We start from the raw sequence: 19,490 nt of genomic DNA, 5'->3' as shown, positions 1-19,490 counted from the left end.
CTATTTAGCCTTGATCACAATACAATTTACTCAACAAAGTGTTTCCTGTGCGGAGCAAACATAATATATACTAACAAATTCCACCTATATACCACAGGTTTCACCTTTCATTTGTGTAGCATCTGTTCACATGGGATCTCAATCACTGTTTCAACAGAACATGGAGAATTTGAATATCCTTGTGGTACAATTCAATGCAGCCACACAAAGTGGCATTGAGGGAAACACAAGTTTGTTGTATACATGTGTGCAATACAAAATGGATCACTAACAATTCCAAGATGAACATGAAATGTATGCACACACTCTGTTCTGTTAACGGAAACAGGATTTGTGCCCATTCCTCCTACATGCTGTTTTGAAAGTGAACCATCTGAACCAGCTGCCAAAAATAAATATTGTTTTCTACATAACTCTATGTAATCTGGGCTGCCATAATGTTTTAATACACCAGAGTCTTGCAAATGCTGAGACACCTGCAATAAATGAAAAGCAACACAACAGTTGTGACTGTCACGAATGAAAAATCTTGGTTGCAAAGGAAAAAAATGCAGTTTTCTGAGGTTTGGCTGCAGACTAATGCTGTGTACACACTTGTACAATCTGCATGAGATCCAGATGAGATTTTGACTATATAGTCAAAATCTCATCTGGATCTCATGCAGATTGTATGGGTTTTATCCCTTGCGATCCAGATGCGATCTAGATGCGCGCTCCCGTATCGCAGCCAGAAAGTCTTGGCTGCATAGACTATATAGTGCAGATCTGCATTATATAGTCTAAATTGTAATCCGATAGTCTAATATGTATATATTGTATGCAGATAGTCTAAATTGTAATCTCATCTGGATCTCATGCAGATTGTACAAGTGTGTACACAGCATTAATATGCACCAAGCCCGGAATGTGGTACATTAGTAGATAAGTGGAATAGCCTACATTAGTAGATAAGTGGAATAGCCTCCCATCAGAGGTGGTAGAGTCATATACAGTAGAGCAAATTAAACATGCTTGGGATAGGCATATTGATATCCTTACAAAAAAATAAGGATCAAATATGGTTTGAGGTAACATGTTTAAAAAAAGGGGCAGACTAGATGGGCCAAGTGGTTCTTATCTGCCGTCAAATTCTATGTTTCAATGTATGTGGTGGGCAACGCGATTTTAAAATCAGCGTTGCCCATAGAAGCCCATAGGCTTTTCGTGCATTTCTCTGCTGTGAGGGATCCAACCGGATCCCTTCCAGCATCCACGGCGGCACACGCATCACTCGATGCATGCGCAGATAGGACTCCATGTCTCTGACAGCAAGACCCTCCTTTGGTAATTTCTTAAGGCATATGGCATTACTAAGCGCCGGTATGCATGCAGAGTCTGGCGGCAAGCATCGCAAGATTCTTGTGATGCTTGCTGCATCTTGCACATTATGGGGATTATTCTGGTTCACTCGCAAAGGCAAATTCCTTCTCAAATGGACAAAACCATGTGCACTGCAGGGGGGCAGATGTGACGTGCAGAGAGAGTTATATTTGGGTGTGTTATTTTGTTTCTGTGCAGGGAAAATACTGACTGCTTTATTCTTACACTGCAATATAGATCTCACTTTGAAGTGAAACCCCACCCAAATATAACTCTCTCTACACAAGTTACATCTGCCCCACCTGCAGAGCGCATGGTTTTGTCCATTTGAGAAGGAATTTTCCTTTGCGAGTGAACCAGAATAAGGGCCTATGTGGACAAACAGGGTACCCTGTTACCATTTTTAAGGATGACTCAATAAAGGACTGTTTTATGCTACCTTGAAAGAGTCTGGTGAGTGCACTCCAGTTGAATATATACATACATACGTGCAGTTTGAGGCCACTCCCCGTAGCCGATTGTTGCGAACGAATGCGTTTGCATGTGCGACAGGCGTGCCTTCGCTGCCTGTGTGCGTATGGGTTCCGGTCGGTCGGCTGTGTGCGAATGTGCGTGCGTATGAATTAACCAGAATAACCCCCTAAATCTGGCCATGGCTGTATTCATGGACATTTTAACTAAATTGCTTCTGAGAGCTACCGCTGAGCACGGTTTCTAATAGGAAAATTAAATTCATTACTAAGACACAATACAATATTCTGAATTACATTTGGTAAATGAATGATCATACAGCATTTTCTAACAATTAAAATGACTACTTTGAAGAAGCCTTATTTTTCTGTACAAAATACGGAATCTGGTACAACCTTAGCTACGTCCATAGTTACTGACCTATTATGTTATATTGACCAACAAATTTCCCATTGTGTAACAGCTAATGCATAGAAAAATAAGTGGGAGTGCTGATGGAATAAAAAAAAGTTTTTTTTTAATTAATTTAAAATATTAATCATCTTGAAGTGTGCTGATTGACAACAAATAAAACATTAGACAATAATTACATAAAACACATACATTAACCCTTTGAGTGAAAACATTTGTGAGAGATATGCAAAATATCCGCTAAAAATGCCGCGTCGCTCACATTTGTTATATAAGTTCAAATAAAAAAAATGTTGTTAAAAAAAAAGGATGTATTTCCTATATAAGGTAAACATTACAGGTCATTATGATGAACAAAACTGTTTGTTAGTCATTTTCAAACCTATAATGCCCCTGGGTACAGAGTAATAAAAGAGAGGCAAAAGGGAAGCAGAAACAAGATCCTTTATTAATAAAAAAAAAAGGTTTATTTTCACAATTATATGCATATTAGTTTTTATAGTGTATAACATGCAATCAGGGCCATCTTAACACCATTATGGGCCCCCAGGCAAAGCAGTGCAGTGGGGCCCCTCCAGGAGCACACACAAGTCTAAAAACAAATGCAGGGGGTGTCGCTTTATGGGTGTGGTATAGGGGTCCGACAGTCGGGATCCCGACAGTCATTATCCCGACGTCGGGATCCCGACTGTCCGGACCCAGACAGCATGGTGAGCGCAAGTAAGCCCCTAGCGGGCTCTCTTCGCTCGCCATGCTGTGGGCACAGTGGCTCGCTACGCGAGCCACCTATTCTAGTCTCTCTCTGCTCCTGATGAAGATGTGTTAACACGTCGAAACGCGTTGAGCCACCACCTGCTTCCCCCTCATCTGCACCTGTTACCAAACCACCCGGACCGGCTTGAATGACAAACAGGATTCCACAACCTCAGCTTCTTTCAATACAAGACGCACTTGGGTACACTGATACCATCCAACCCGAATAATTCTGCCATCTTACTGAGTTAATCTGGATTCATAAAATGCTGGACAATTCTCCAGGACCCTACTAATCCTCCTTCAAAAAAACATAGGAGAGAGACTGCCAAATTTCACACTTGGTAACTATCCAATAATTATTTCTGCATTTGAACTGCTGCTTTAACCCACTCACTGGAGCATTTCTTGTCTAGATTGTTTTTTACATACCCCCCATTTTTTTGTTGAATAAGAGAATTCTCTCAAGTCAATAATTTTAAATTGTCTTTTATTGATGTTAAATAAATGTTCTATACTGGTTAAATTGTATTAGCCTTTATTCAACACAATCATTAGGTTGACATGGGCTAGGTCGACAGTCAAAATGTCGACATGGAGTTTTTCCGCTTTTTACCCAATACAGTAAACATGGACACAGTATTGGTGCACTGCGTCCCATTGGGCACGGTGCCTCGCTACTCCCGTCATGCCCTAGTGGATAGGGCATGAAATACCGCCTGTCGGCATATGTTGGCAAAAAAGCCCATGTCGACCTTTTGACTGTCAACCTAGCCCATGTTGACATAATGCCATGTCGACCTAAGCCCATGTCATCCTTCAGTGGTAGACACAATGCATGTCGACCTTAGTGCTGTCGACCTAACGACCGTATGCCCATGCAACATTTCCATATATCAATTAATTAATTAGTGATATTGAGAACATTATAATTAACTTGGTCTCACAGGTTCAGGCAGAAACTTGGACGCAATTTCTTCCTTAACAATTTCCTACTCTTTTACTTGTAGTAAGGTGTGTACACACGGTGCAATATTGGCTTCAAATTTTAATAATATAGTCAAAATTGTATAGAAATGTTTAGCCAAAATTGCACAGTGTTTCCCCTCCTTGCAATACTGATGCTCGGCCCTTCAAGGTCGGTATCACATGGATAAATAGACTCGCTTGTAATGTATTTGGCCAAAGGCCAAGGTATGGTTCTGGGCTCTGTGGAGTTCAAGGGAAATCACATGGTCAACGTTGTCCATAGCTAAAATTGCACCGTGTGTACACAGTTTAGTACAAATAGTCTAATGTTTGTTACAATACCTTCTATTTAATTAGAAAATAATTTTTTTATCTGCATTAAATTTCTATAATTCAGAAATATAGCATGGCCACAATGATGCAATCACAATGACCATGCCCCCACACAAGGCTCAGTTGTTGAGCTCCAGCCTCTGGCACAGCCCCCTGCTTCCTCTAGCTGGCTGCCCTCTCCTGGAGAGGACAGCCTAAAAGTAGGCAACCCTGCTCAGATTGCAGACTAAGCCCAGATGATCCAGCTCGCTGTATTCTATTAGTGCAAAGTTTAAAATTATACAAGTTCACACTAAGGGCGGGATGTATTAAAATACATCGCCGCCCCCCCGCCGCGATGCTGCCGCATATATACAAACATATGCGGCTGGCATCGCGGTGACGGAGGCCCCCCCGCGATACCTGTACACCAGTGTGCGGGGGGTCTCCGTCACCTCCCTGCCGCCACGCTCTCCTCTCACGCCGGGGACAGCTATGCATGCTGTCCCCGGCGCTTCCTCCTCCCCCCTGCAGCCGGAAGGATGTCCGGCTGCTTCACTAGGGGGAGGCAGGGCTTACCTTCCGGGGTCCAGGAGGACCCTTCAGGAAGGTAAGCCAGAGGGGGGGTCGGCGAGGCGACGGGTTGGCGAGGCGGGCGGCGAAAAGAAGCCCATAGGCTTCTATAGGGTATCGCCACCCAAAGGTGGCGATACCCTTCAGTGCGGTATCATTTTTGATACATTGGAAAATGCGGTAAAACCGGGGTTTTACTGCATTTTCCATTTGATACATCTCGCCCCATAGGCTACCCGGGTCGGTCCTGGGTTCAACCCTTGGTGTTAGACCGGTCTTCGTTTTCACACACGGCCAGAACCCAGTTTACCCTGGTAATAGCTTGGATAACTGGCTCGGTGTTAAAGTTATATTATGAATTGCACCATACCTTTGGACTGCTGACACTATTATAAGGCATTCATATCATGTTAAATAATACATTTTACAGTATTCTTCTACAGATATCATATACATTACAGTGCGCATCAGCCACACAGGCTGCCGATGCTATTTCTATCTTACTTCAAACAGGTTTAAACAGCAGGAGAATCTATAATAAGCACAGAGCCAAGTAAAGGTCTTTTTGCCTTAAGTTCCATTGCAAATCCATTTTCTACTGATTCTCTAACAAAGCTCACCTTTTAGAAGTAGGATTTATTAACATTTGACCTACTCTAATAACAATTCTAGCTAAGGGGTCATTTTATTAACATTATTTTTCATAAAATAATGTAAAAAAGGATGTTTTCACAACCATTTTATTTCCAATTTATTTTAGTTTCACTTAAATGAATGAAACTGCTTTTGGAACAGTATACATGATCAAATGCTCCAAAACCTTTAATTCGCATTTTAAAGTAATTCAATGAATTTTCCCATACTTATAATGGGAAATGCGATCTGGCCAACTTTACTGAAATAAAATTGTGAATAAATACCGCAGTGAGCCCTGTGATAATAACTCTATCTTCAGATAGTTTCATCACAGGGCTCACTGCGATATGCCAGCCCCTGCTCAGTTTTCTCTGCCCACTAACAGTGAAAACGGACACACAAGCTGATCAGTGTGAAAAAAGTAACAAACAAAAAAATTACACCCCTACACTCAGGGAAAGGTGATCAGTGCTCCAGTGGATGCTGCTGGTCATCGGCTCCTCCTTTGATGATGCGTGACCCACGGTGCAGTAAAGTGATGCTGCAAAGAGGTTGCTCACTTTACAACCCCAGAGTTACAGTAGCAGCACAGGATCTGATAACCAGCCCCAGGTTGGAGCTGAGTGTGGGAGTAGTCATGATGGGGATCCAGCTGCGGCAGAATACAGCAGTAATATCAGCGGCCCACACGCAGTGCGGTCTGGGGCAGGTTATCTCATCCGCATCTGTGGATGGTGATAAATCTCCCTCTTAAAGTTCTGTGTTCCCTTGTATCAGCAGCATCTGTAGTTATAAAGATACCTGACAGTTAATAAGATTTGCTGCGTTTTGCTGGAGATATGCTGCCATACATTTACAGATTATTCAATGAATGCTGAACAGGTCGGGGTTGTGTGACTGTGGACCACACTGTTGGTTTTAAATGATTTATTATTTTAAAGCGTCACCAGCCCCTCTGTTATAGCCTGGTGCTGACTATCAGAGCCGGCCCTAGCCTAAATTACGCCCTAGGCAAGATTTTGACTGTTGCCCCCTAGCACCGCCACTAGTTCCGTCTCTGACCCTTCTCCCCTTTCCCAAGATCATCAACCCTCATCATAGCAGTCATCATTTTGGTGCTCCTACCCGCAATATTTTAAATAGAAACAGCGCACCCATTCGGTGCGGAGCCCAAACAGGGGTGTGTTCTTGCTGGGAAGAGGCATGGCCATACAATAGTACCCCCAATTCAAATTATGCCACACAGTAGTGCAACTTTATTCACATTATATCATGCGATGGTGTCCCTTATTCACGTTACATCACACAGTAGTACCACTTTACCTTATGTACATTACTCCTCATATTATTCACATTATACCATTAGAAAAAAATCCTGAGAAAATATTGTATTTTAAGCACCTCCATTGCCACACTGCAACCCAGCATAAAGCAGGGTGTGCTGGGCAGAGGAGAAGAGCTGCAGCTGCTGCTGTCACTTAAGGGGACGGGGCCCCGGGCCCCCACTGGGCCCTCCCATCAGACTTTGGCCTGGGTAATTTGTACCCCCTACCCCTTTTTCTCGGCACCCCTGATAATACCACACAGTAATGCCCCTTTCACATGACACATCTTATTAATGTCCTTATAACCATAATGCCCCTTACACATTATGCCAACCTTTATTAATGCCCTTCATACACATAATGACACACATAATGCCCCTTACAGATATGTCACACATTATTAATGCCCTTATACACATGACACACATTATGCCCCTTACACATATGTCACACATTATTAATGCATTTATACATGACACACATAATGCCCCTTACACATATGCCGAACACTATTGCACAACCAACCCACCCACAGACAGGACTCGCACAGCCGCTAACAGCCTCACTCACACACACAAAATAGGCATGCTGCATATCATTTTAATCAGCAGAAGCTGCTGATGCCCCTAGGCATTCCAAATGCCCTAGGCAATTGCCTAGTTGGCCTATGCCTAAGGCCGGCTCTGCTGACTATGATTTTTGTGTGGTGTTCCTTATGCTGTCCATCCCCTGGCAAATGCATACGCATCCCAGGCTTCGGGCATTGATTCTTCGAGGATTCTGGGGGAGGTTTTATTTTTCATTTTTTGGGTTTTTTTTATTTAAAAGATTTCCCTTTTTTACAATAAAAGCTCCATTCTTCATCATCATCATTCACATCTTTGTCTTCAAGTGACGTCATGTCTTGAAATGAAGGAGTCCCGTGGATATAAATGTATTATGTAATGGAGGATAGGAGGAGGGAGAGGACTTTTGTCCATTCTCTATACCTGCTGCCTCATGTCCTGACCATCCCTGCCATGCTCACTTCTTGCCTCAGGTCTCCTTACCTGCACCTCATGTCACCTGTCTGTCTCCCCCTCCCTCTAGACCAGTGATTTTCAACCTTTTTACCTTGCGGCACACTAAATAAGACTTTAAAATTGCCAAGGCACACCCTAAGATCCCCACAGGGCAAAACACATTGGCCACCACAGGGAAAAAAAACCTATTGGCCCCCACATTAAAAACAATCACACTGGTCCCCACAGGTAACAAAAATAAAATACATTGGCCCTTTACATGAAAATAAGAGACCAGTAAATAACATTTGAACTGGTGGTGGCTGTAAATGGGTTTGGGCATTTCTAGATCTGGAGGCACACTTGAGAACAGCTCAAGGCACACTAGTGTGCCATGGCACACTGGTTGAAAAACACTGCTCTAGACTGTAAGCTCCATAGAGCAGGGCCCTCCTCCCTCCTGTTCTCACAGCACCCTTCTTGCATTTCAATTACAGCTCTCTTACTCACCTACAATCTATACCTGCATCTCTTCTCACTCACTTCCCTATATCTCAGCTATATTGTGTACTAAGAGATGTGCTGCTTATTGTTACCTGTGCTCTGTTTTTGATATTCTGTTACTATTATGTCTAGTTCTGTATACCCTGTACTGTTCTAATATGTTCTATATGTATGGCGCTGCGTACCACTTGTGGCGCCTTATAAATAAAAAATATAATAATAATAACTCCACACATATGTTAGAAGCACATGTATAATCACTTGTTCATTTGGCCTTTGCAGGACTGACCTGCTGTCGTATCTCACTACACTATGCACAAACACCCATATATAGTTATGCAATGAGATATTATAGCACATACGGCAAATGCCTACACGCGTTTCACTGTACTTTTTTAAGCCAAGAATATGGAGCGTGCATTTATTTGAATGGTATTAACATGGTGAATTAATTGTAATGTAAACATAAAATGTACTTCTATAAAATAAAGTCCATGTTGATCTGATTTCAGGAGAACGCCCAGGGCCTGATTAAAGGTCCAAGATGCCCTGGCTAAATACATATGTAGCTTCCCTGGTAATGTTCATAAACACACGTGTATGGGCACTCAGGGACTCGCCATTCATACTGCCCATGTAATGCTTGTAGCATGGGAAGGAGGCTTTGGCTTTAGGCTGCCCAGCTGGCACTGTAGCACAATGTACATAAAGTAATGGTTCCATCATTAAGTTACATTGGCACAGCTATCTAGCAGTACCTACGAGAAACCGGGGGGGGGGGGGGGGAGGTAGCAGCGCTAAAATAAAACAAATAAAAGAATTGGATGATCTTTACAACAAATATTTTACTGAAATAGATGAATAAAATATGACCATATAAACATGTATATTAAAATAGTCGACATAAATAGCACAATAAATAAAAGCCCATTGCCACACAAATATATAACAGTAGGAGAGTCCGTTCCTATTTTGCCTGGATAGGGAGGAGGGGAAAATTGGGGGATAGTTTGGTGGGTATAGTTACCACTCCACACTTGGTTGATACAATTGTCCTGAGGTCCACGTGGTCGGCCCAAGATGGCAAAAATCACCGAAATCCACTGGAGTTGGGGTCTAGGACAGTTCGTAGATAACCTCAGGTACCTGGGTATTGTGTGTGGTAATGTTCCAGATGGTGATGTCCCCAGTTGGTAGAGAGGGGCAAAGAGATTTTCTCCTGGGCTGGTCCGGACTGCGATCCAATATAATGATGGTGGCAAAGGGGCAACAGCACTACTGACGCGTTTCGCTGCCACAGCAGCTTTATCAAAGGTGTGGTGCTGTTGAGACATGACTGGGTATATATACCTTGTACAATGTGGTCACATGACCAATCAATTACATTTAGATCATCCAATTATTGCATACAATATAAAAAACAATGTGGCAGAATAGGAGGCAGACCAAAAGATACCAAATAATTATAGAGGAGGTAATAAATGAATAAATCTAGTTGTAATGAAATAAGATCTAGCAGTACCTGAAGGACTTTACTCCCCATGCCTCCAATCCTGGCACTCTATTGGTTAATCAGGCTTTGCCAACGCCTTAGAATACAACCTCAGTACATCCCTACCAGTGGCAAACGCAGGATTTTAAGAAGGGGGTTTCCAAATGTAATCCAAAATCTCCAAATCTGCAGCGTATTGGACTAAGTACCGGAGTCTGGGGGAGCGTTAACAGTCCTGAAAATTGTTTTTATTTATATACACTGGATACTGTATGGAATACAGTATTAATATTAAACAGTACAAATGGTCTAGTACAGGCTGTTTCAAACATTTAAATAACATAAGTGGTCAGGAAAAGGTTAACCATATAATAAATAAATACATAAACATAATACAAGGAATACTGCACTTTATAAGCTCACAATCTCCCACTTCATGGCAGGGCTCCTGTCTCTTCCTCCTGACAGCTACTCTCTGGTCCATTTTGATGTTTGAGGGCTCAGATCGACACATACAGTAAATTTGGTAGAAGCTGATACACTAGGCATGTGCAGAAGCTCTGCTCTGTCCCCTACACTGCATGATGTGGTGGCAGCTCTATTGATCATATTATATACCAGTGCTATTTTTGTCATAATTTAAGGCACTTGCCAAGTGGAGGGGGGTTTCCAGGCAACCAGAAACCCCCCCTGCGTTTGCCTATGCCTACATTTATTCTACAAGTGTATAAGTTTGGGATCATCACAAGCAGCTTTATAAAAACATAAAGTTTTCAGTTTGCTGAATACTAGGCATCTCTTTCAATTAATGAGCCTGTTACATAAAACATACATAAAACTAAAGTTTACATGGTTAGTAAAGATGAATAGGCATTCATCTTTACTAACCATGTAAACTTTAGTTTTATGTATGTTTTATGTAACAGGCTCATTAATTGAAAGAGATGCCTAGTATTCAGCAACCTCTGAAAACTTTACGTTTTTGTAGATTGCCTCTATTTCCTATGGAAAGGAGGTATGGGGTTACAAAGAGGAATCCCTTTGCCACCTCCGTACTGTGTGTTCAATGGCCGTGTGAGTTATTAATATTAATGTTTTGTGTATTGGGGCAATTAACGCAAAGTGACGTTCAGGAGAGCAGATGGCAGGTTCTAATATATTGTAGAGGCAATTTAAGCAATGTATGAAGTTAATTAAATTATATTGCTGGAGTCTGAAGTTGGTCTTAGGGGTGGCTGCTGCTGCCAGGACCAGATTACTGCCAAGAAGTGAGACAGGGGGAGGGAGAAGGGAAAGAAGAACGAGAGAGGGTGGGCAGAAAAGAGATAAATAGATGGCAAAAATGGAGAGAGAAATTGGAACGGGGCGAAACAGGAAGTAAAAAAAAAAATACCTGCCACATTGTGCATAATATAATATGATGGGGCCAAAATATTATTAAGAACATGTTAGTTAGAGAATAATAGTATGTTTTAAACTGTAAAATACTAAATAAATATTTTACAATACTAATGGTTGATGGAAACCAAACAATTCCATATTTCGATTAAATACTCTGTAATTGTTGCTTTTAGCATCAGCAGACACATTTTCCATCTGGACCGCAAGTCTGCAGAAAATCGCTTCATCTGCCTTTTTGGGGTTTTTGCCTAAAAGCAAGTATGTGTCTCTTCATTCATTAGCGTTAATTAATATGACTGTTAAAATGTTTCTAACATTTTTAATAGGTGATAAAAAAAACTTGATACATTTGTTAAGTGCAATCATTAGTTTGTAGTTTATTTAACAAAACAATATTACATAATATGAACTTTATTCTGGGAGATAATTTGAACTTATTAGTTACTCTGTGCATTAGAACATTATTTATGACAGCATTTTGCTTAATTTGAACTTAATACACAGCATAATTGTCTGCCAGTGTAAATTAAGTTGAATAATATATATGAATATACCATTTGGCAAGGTATATAGCAACAATCTAAAGTTCCATGAATACCAATATGAAAAAAGGGGTGTCTACCCTCTGCAAGGAAAAAATCCACCCTCTGGGGTTTAGTGTGGGTTGGGGTATCGGGTAAACCGACTAATAATATCTCCCCTAAAGTGGCAATTTTGTGGTATAAAAAGAGTTAGAACATATTAGTTTATTATATAATAAAGGTAGCAATAAATATACAAACAACGGTACTTGTGTATTATAGCGGCGCCCCCGATTTCCATCGCGCGATGTTTTAATCGCGTCGCATAGCATGCCATGCACCCGATGGCATGTGATGCGATGCGACGCGATTTTTGGCCCCTATACGATGAAAGATTGTATAAGCACCCTAAAGGGTGCTTTTAAGCACCGTAATGGGTGCTTACAATGTTAAATGCACCCCCACGCCGCCCCCCCCCACTATAAATGTGAACCCGAAGTGTGGCGAGCGGCGGCGGTACGCGTCCTCCGACCTTTTCATACTCCCACTATCCATGTCGGCGTGGAGTTGAGAATAGAAAGTGTGGCGAGCGCAGCGAGCCACCAAGCCCGAAGCGTGGCGAGCGGACGCGGATACCTTCACAGGTATCGGAGTCCCCTCGCGGGCTTCACAGGTATCCGCATCCCCTCGCGGGGCTCGCTGCGCTCGCCACGCTTCGGGCTCGGTGGCTCGCTGCGCTCGCCACACTTTCTATTCTCAACTCCACGCTGACGTGGATAGTGGGGGTATGAAAAGGTCGGAGGACGCGAACCGCCGCCCCTCGCGGGCTCGCTGCGCTCGCCACGCTTCGGGTTCACGTTTATAGTGGGGGGGTGGCGTGGGGGTGCATTTAACATTGTAAGCACCGCATACCATCGTATGCCTTATGGCAGTGGTGGCCAACCTGTGGCTCTTGAGCCTCATGCGGCTCTCCCCCTTGTAAAGTATGGCTCCTGCTTCCACTGCTGCCCGAAGCCCACCGTTTGTCCCAGTCACCCCTGCTGCCGGTTCCCTGAATCCCTTCTCCTACTGAGGGGAGGAGAGCGCGCATCGCGCATCTCTCCTACCCCTTACTGTGCATCCTTGTGACTGGGCAGTCTGCCAATCAGAGCTCGTGGGCCAGCAGCCAATCAGGAGTCGGCCAGTGAGCTTTGATTGATTCCCAGTCACAGGGAAGTGAGGGGGAAGGAGATGTGCGGTGTGCTGTGCTCTCCTCCCATCTGTGACATGACAGGATTGCAGGAGGACACCAGACTGTCCTCTCACCGCCTGGCAGCAGCAGCAACAACAGTGAGTGCTGCTGATGGGAAATTTGCACTGTGGGGGCCTAGCAGTTTGTGGCACTGTGGGGGCATAGCAGTTTGTGGCACTGTGGGGGCATACCAGCTTTTTGGCACTGTGGGGGCATACCCGGCACCGTGTGGTGCATACGTGTATCTGGCACTATTGGGGGCATATGTATATATGGCACTGCACTATTGGAGGCATATTTTTTTTGGCGCATGCGGGGGGTGGCGTGGGGGTGCATTTAACATTGTAAGCACCGCATACCATCGTATGCCTTATGGCAGTGGTGGCCAACCTGTGGCTCTTGAGCCTCATGCGGCTCTCCCCCTTGTAAAGTGTGGCTCCTGCTTCCACTGCTGCCCGAAGCCCACCGTTTGTCCCAGTCACCCCTGCTGCCGGTTCCCTGAATCCCTTCTCCTACTGAGGGGAGGAGAGCGCGCATCGCGCATCTCTCCTACCCCTTACTGTGCATCCTTGTGACTGGGCAGTCTGCCAATCAGAGCTCGTGGGCCAGCAGCCAATCAGGAGTCGGCCAGTGAGCTTTGATTGATTCCCAGTCACAGGGAAGTGAGGGGGAAGGAGATGTGCGGTGTGCTGTGCTCTCCTCCCATCTGTGACATGACAGGATTGCAGGAGGACACCAGACTGTCCTCTCACCGCCTGGCAGCAGCAGCAACAACAGTGAGTGCTGCTGATGGGAAATTTGCACTGTGGGGGCCTAGCAGTTTGTGGCACTGTGGGGGCATAGCAGTTTGTGGCACTGTGGGGGCATACCAGCTTTTTGGCACTGTGGGGGCATACCCGGCACCGTGTGGTGCATACGTGTATCTGGCACTATTGGGGGCATATGTATATATGGCACTGCACTATTGGAGGCATATTTTTTTTGGCGCATGCGCCTTCGGCGCACGCATGATGTCGGCTCTTTAGCTTGACTACCAATATATTTCGGCTCTTTACCTCTGACCGGTTGGCCACCCCTGCCTTATGGTATGCGATTCGATGGGCGCCGCCAAAATACACAAGTAACCAAACAACAATTCATTAGAAAAAGTAATTTAAAGGATTGAAATAAAGAAATGGAATAAACAATATAGGGCAAGATTTAAAGCATGATGAAAGATAAAGTGGAGAGACATAAAGTCAAACTTACCTTCTTTGTAAGTCTCCGATCCGGAGGGGTGGAGCACTTCATGGGGTAGGGCAAAATAGTCTCGTTATTAGACCATGAACCCAACATAGAGAAATACCAGTGAATTGTGGCACAACCAATTGAAATTCTGCCACAGAGTAGCACCATCTTATTCACTTTACACAGCGCAAATTATTCATGTTACACTACACAGTAGTACTCCTTATTCAGGCTATGACACACAGCAGTGCCCCTTATTCATTTTACAACACACAGCAGTGCCCCTTTTTAATATTACGCTACACAGTAGTGCAGGGCTGCCACTAGGAATTGTGGGGCCCAGGACTGACCTTCAGTACCATTATGGCAGCCGCCCCCGCCCCCCCCCGAGTACCATTATGGCCACCCCCCCGCCCCAGTACCATTACGGCCACCCCCTCCCCCTTCCCAAGTGCCACTACTTACCATTACTAGCTGCGGCGGCACATCTCCTTGGTGGCGCAGCATCTCCACAGGTGCGCACATTGCACAGTGCAGCCTGCAGAGCACCGAGTGCCTCTGTGTCCTAGGCTCGGAACTCTGCAGGTTGCACTGTGTATTGTGCGTGCCTGGTTGGGGGGCCGCCTGGTAGGGGGGTTGGCATTGTGCTGCTGCAGCTGTGGGCATCTGTCCGGGCCCCTCCAGAGGCCAGGGCCCGGGACAGCTGTACCCACAGCACCCCCCTGTCGACGGCCCTGCAGTAGCGACACAGATTCACATTATGACACAGACCCCTTATACACAATGTCCACAGTAGTGCTCATTATACACATAATGCTCACAATAGAATTGCCCCTTTCACATAATGCCCACAGTAGCAAAGCTGCTTACTGCTTACACACATAATGCCGTGCCCCTTACACATAATGCCCACAGTAGTAAAGCTGCTTACACACATAATGCCCACAGTAGTAATGCTGCATACACATATAATACCCACAGTACTATACCTCCCAAAAGTCCCGATTACCGTGGGGACATTCCCGTGTCCCTCCCGCGGCCGTCAGTTTCCCGCGGCAAGGGGGGGCTGTTGGGAGTCCCCTCTATTGGCTTCTGAGCAGCGGGGTATAAACGCTGTGCGCACGCACAGCGTCTATTCCCGCAGCTAGGGGGCTGGGGGCATGGCTAGAGGCTCACAGAGCCTCTGGGTCATGCCCCCATAGCGTGAAAACGGGGGCGTGACCTCACGGGAGAGTCGCGAGTATAGGCCAAGCCCCCTTACACTCCGCCTATGGCGCGCATACCCCTGTCCCTCCTTCATCGCTGCTCAAGTTGGGAGGTATGCAGTACTAGTGATAGTTTGCTAAAGTAACAATCACAAACAAGCAACAAAATGAGTCAAATCTAACAAAAGGGGGATTAAGGGTAGGTGCACATCTACCAGGAATGACTGATTTTTAAGAAAATGCAACTGGTATAAAATAAAGTATCCTGGTCGCTGTTTTTGTATATAGCCATCTAAAAATACTGTATGTCAAAATATAATACAATGGCATAAGATATATGCATCCAGTCAATATTAACATTCTTTTGGCGAGTAGGACACCACTTATGTTAAACTGCTTATTCTCAATGTGTTCCAGGATGAGCCTGTGCTTTTGCCTGTCCTGTTGCCTTCAATATTCTACAGTATGCTTTTTTTTGTTGAAGTGCAAAAATAAAATATACTACAAATATTTTGTGTACAATTTACAATAAATAAATCACAATCATTTGTCAAAATAAAAGAGCCTAATACATCAATGATACAGTAATGATTCAGCGGTTGTCTTTCATAAGGGCAAGGTAAATAAAGATAAGAATCAACAAATACAACAATAAGAACGTGGCGGGTCTAGGGCCACTGCCAAGCCAGCAATCCATACAGGCCCAAAAGGAGGAAGTTAAATAATAATGCTGAGTAGTGTCAAAAGAAATCGGGGGGTCTTGCATACAAATTTGAGTTTCGTACCAAAGTGTATCAGGCCCACAGATTGTAACTATAAATAAAAAATGCTTCTTTTGTCAACTTTGATGGGAACTTGACTACACTTTGAAAAAGAAAGTAATCCAGCACATGCATGACGTCTGTACGTGATGGGTTCATCTTATTTCCAAAATATAATACTACAAAAAACAAGAAGACATTTGATGATGCTAATATTGGTTTTATTATTCCTGCGTTCGCTACTACTGTATCTTCCTAGTGATGACACAAGTCTTACAATTACAATTCTCTGAACTCATTAAAACTCTCTGAACAGCATTGGAAAGAAGCAAAAAGAAATTCCCTGTTGTGATAAGAAAATATATTTTGGATGAAGACTGAAATCGAGTCGGCTGAATCATAATGAAGAGAAGAACATTCATGATCCATTGTCCTTTATTAGGACTGATCGAAGCAATATTCTTCCATACGCTTTCTCCAAACCACTACTCATTTGTATTCCACAGGTGCAAATGAATTCCCAGCTTAGACTCCCATGTGTATTTGTAAATTAGGTAACAGAAAATAAGGCCACAAATCAAAGTGTACTGTGTCTTACCATATATTCTCAGTGCTAATATCCTTCCAGCGCAGTACAGACAAGTACAAACTCACAAAAGTACAAAACAAGATTTCAGAGGGCATAGCAACAAATATCTATGCTCAATCTACTAATAACTATAACAGGGTATACGGCCACTAGGTCTGCAACCACTAGGTCACAAAGCATTAGGTAGACACCACTAGGTCAACATGCATGAAGTCAACATGAATGAAGGTCGACATGGGGTTTAGGTTGAAAAGTTCATTAGGTTGACATGGGAAAGATCGACAATCAAAAGGTCGACATGGGGTTTTTCACTTTTCTTTTTGAGCCAACAAGCTGACAGGCGGTATTTAATGCCCAACCATCCACTAGGGGGTGGTGGGAGAATAAAATAGTGTGCTGAGCGTAGAGAGGCACCATGCCGAAAGCATGGCGAGCCATGTGAGGGCACGCGGTGCACTTCTTTTTTTAGTGTCCATGTCGACTGTGTCGACATTCGGGGTGAAAAAAGTGAAAACTCCATGTTGACCTTTTGTCTGTCAACCTTTTGTCTGTCGACTTTACCCATGTTGACCTAATGACCCTGTCGACCTAACCCCATGTTGACCTTCAAGCATGTCGACATTCATGCATGTCGACCTAATGCTTGTCGACCTAGTTGCTGTCTATCCAATGATCCGTACCCCTATTACAAACAGTATACTAGCACTTGTCATGTATACACAATGGAGGCTGCCCCAATATTGTACTTGCCTACTGTGTCTGTGTATCACGAATGTCTGAAACCCCAGGACTGTAGACCAACCTCCCACAAGTAGCCTATATCCCAACTGTACCGGGTCTTGATAATGCAATTCATGCCAAATTACATCACGCTGGCCTTCCACCACCCTGGAATGGCGTCCCTATCTGAGGTGACACCGTTGTAGAAGGTTTGTTCTTTGAGCACCAAAGGCGAACGCGCCGATTGACTCATAGGTAGAGGGAGTTAATATATTATCTAAGCCGACAAAGTAGTTGCCTCTTATATGTATATTATATTAGATACACACCTGAGCTACACACACTGACTGTCCCACCAACTGAGTGGCCATTATGGTACATCTATACACACTATCCAATCTAAGCTGCATCCTATTATGCAGCACCATACACCATCACCATTGGCCAGCTGTGTGACCCATGGGGAACTCCATACTGTGAATTCTGAGGGTTATTAAGAATTGTATTTTTTTAAGCATTTAGCACCCAAAGAATATTCCACTCCCTCTATCATTCAATTATGCTATCCTAGAGACACAATTAAAGAGTATAATGTGTAAATTTACCCAGCACCACAAACACACTGTAGTCTCCAGTTTACATTATGCCACAGAAACCCCAGTCCACATATGTCAGAGCGCCCCCATGCTGGGTATGTAGGTAAGTGTGGGTGCTTAAGTGACCGACACAGCTGCCCTGTTGTTAATCTGGCACTCCTCCCTTAACTAGAGTGCCGCTGCTAGATGGGGCAGGTTTGGATATGGAATCAGTCTAGATCCCAATTATCATGACTGCAATTACATGGGTGGAGACCAAAAAGTATAGTCGAATAATGAATGTAACTCACCTGAAATATACTGTACAGCACAATACAATAGCTGTAAGGGTCCAGCGATGCAACGCTTTCAGAGAGAATGTTTTTAATTGTCCTTCGTAGCAAATTTTGTTTTCAAATAGAATTCCCAGGTGAAGGACATTGACAACCCTGTTTCAAAAAGAGGCAAAAAGTACATCAGTAGACTATTATAGGCACTGGAACACCCGCTGAAAGAGGAGAAACCCGTCTTGTATGTCTTCCCCATTAGTCTGTTATGGTCCCTTATTACAAAATTTGGTCAGCCTAATGTTTACTTATGCTATTCAAACTTTTTTTTTTTTTCTCTTCTGTACCCAATAATACAATAATGCATAATATGTTGATGCAATTGTGGTATTCCATGTTTTCATTTTGCTGACTTAATAAAAATTATTTGAAAAAAAAAAAAAAAAAAGAGGAGAAACCCAAGTTAAGTAGCATAAGTATATAATTTACTGAACTCCATCTAACTCAGTGGTCAGCGAACAGGGGCAAATTACCCAAAATGGGGTAAAAATGAAATTCATGGAGGTAATGAACGGTCACACTGGCGAGACACAGCCGGGCATGCATATGAATCTATATACATGCCCGGCTGTGTCTCAGTAGTGTGACCATCCATTACCCCCAGGAATTTCATTTCATTGCATACAGAATCTATATTTACATTCTATGTGCATGCCCGGCTGTGTGTGTTACAGTACTGTAGTGTACAAGGACCTGAGGCTGTGCAGTGCGTATAACACCCTTCCCTGTGTGATGCCCCAGGCCCCGCCTCCAAGTCCGCCAGCTACTTCAGTAGAGTCGACTAGTTGATGGGCCATTTTGGCAGTGCGCAGTCTGGTTATAGGCACCTATCAGGGTATACCCATCTCTAGTCTAGGGAAAAACATTGCACAGACTGTCACTATATTATTACTGACGCTAATAGTTGCCTGGAAGTCACATTATCAATGGCTATCAATGGCTATACCACTGGCAGCTATTGATGATGATCACCATGTATGGCTGTGTGTAGTACAAATTTTGTACCACACACAGCAATGCATGGTCATCATCATCATCATCATCAATGTCTGCCAGGCTGTGTACCGTACTAGCAGGATATATCATCAATTTCTGGGGTAATGTGTG

General features: G+C 43.7%; 1 protein-coding gene across 1 annotated transcript in view; it reads right to left on the bottom strand.

Annotated features, from left to right (window-relative positions):
* ANKRD34B (ankyrin repeat domain 34B) overlaps window positions 1-19,490 on the bottom strand; it is a 40,124-nt gene that overhangs the window by 8,011 nt on the left and 12,623 nt on the right. The window contains exon 2 of the mRNA XM_083151863.1: window positions 18,348-18,485. The gene's annotated coding sequence lies outside the window, so the exon portion shown is untranslated. The remainder of the gene's footprint in view (window positions 1-18,347; window positions 18,486-19,490) is intronic.

This window comes from Crinia signifera, chromosome 1 (genome assembly GCF_055691185.1).
Source record: "Crinia signifera chromosome 1, ASM5569118v1, whole genome shotgun sequence".
Classification (NCBI taxonomy): domain Eukaryota; kingdom Metazoa; phylum Chordata; class Amphibia; order Anura; family Myobatrachidae; genus Crinia; species Crinia signifera.
This window is presented reverse-complemented; position numbering and strand designations above follow the sequence as displayed.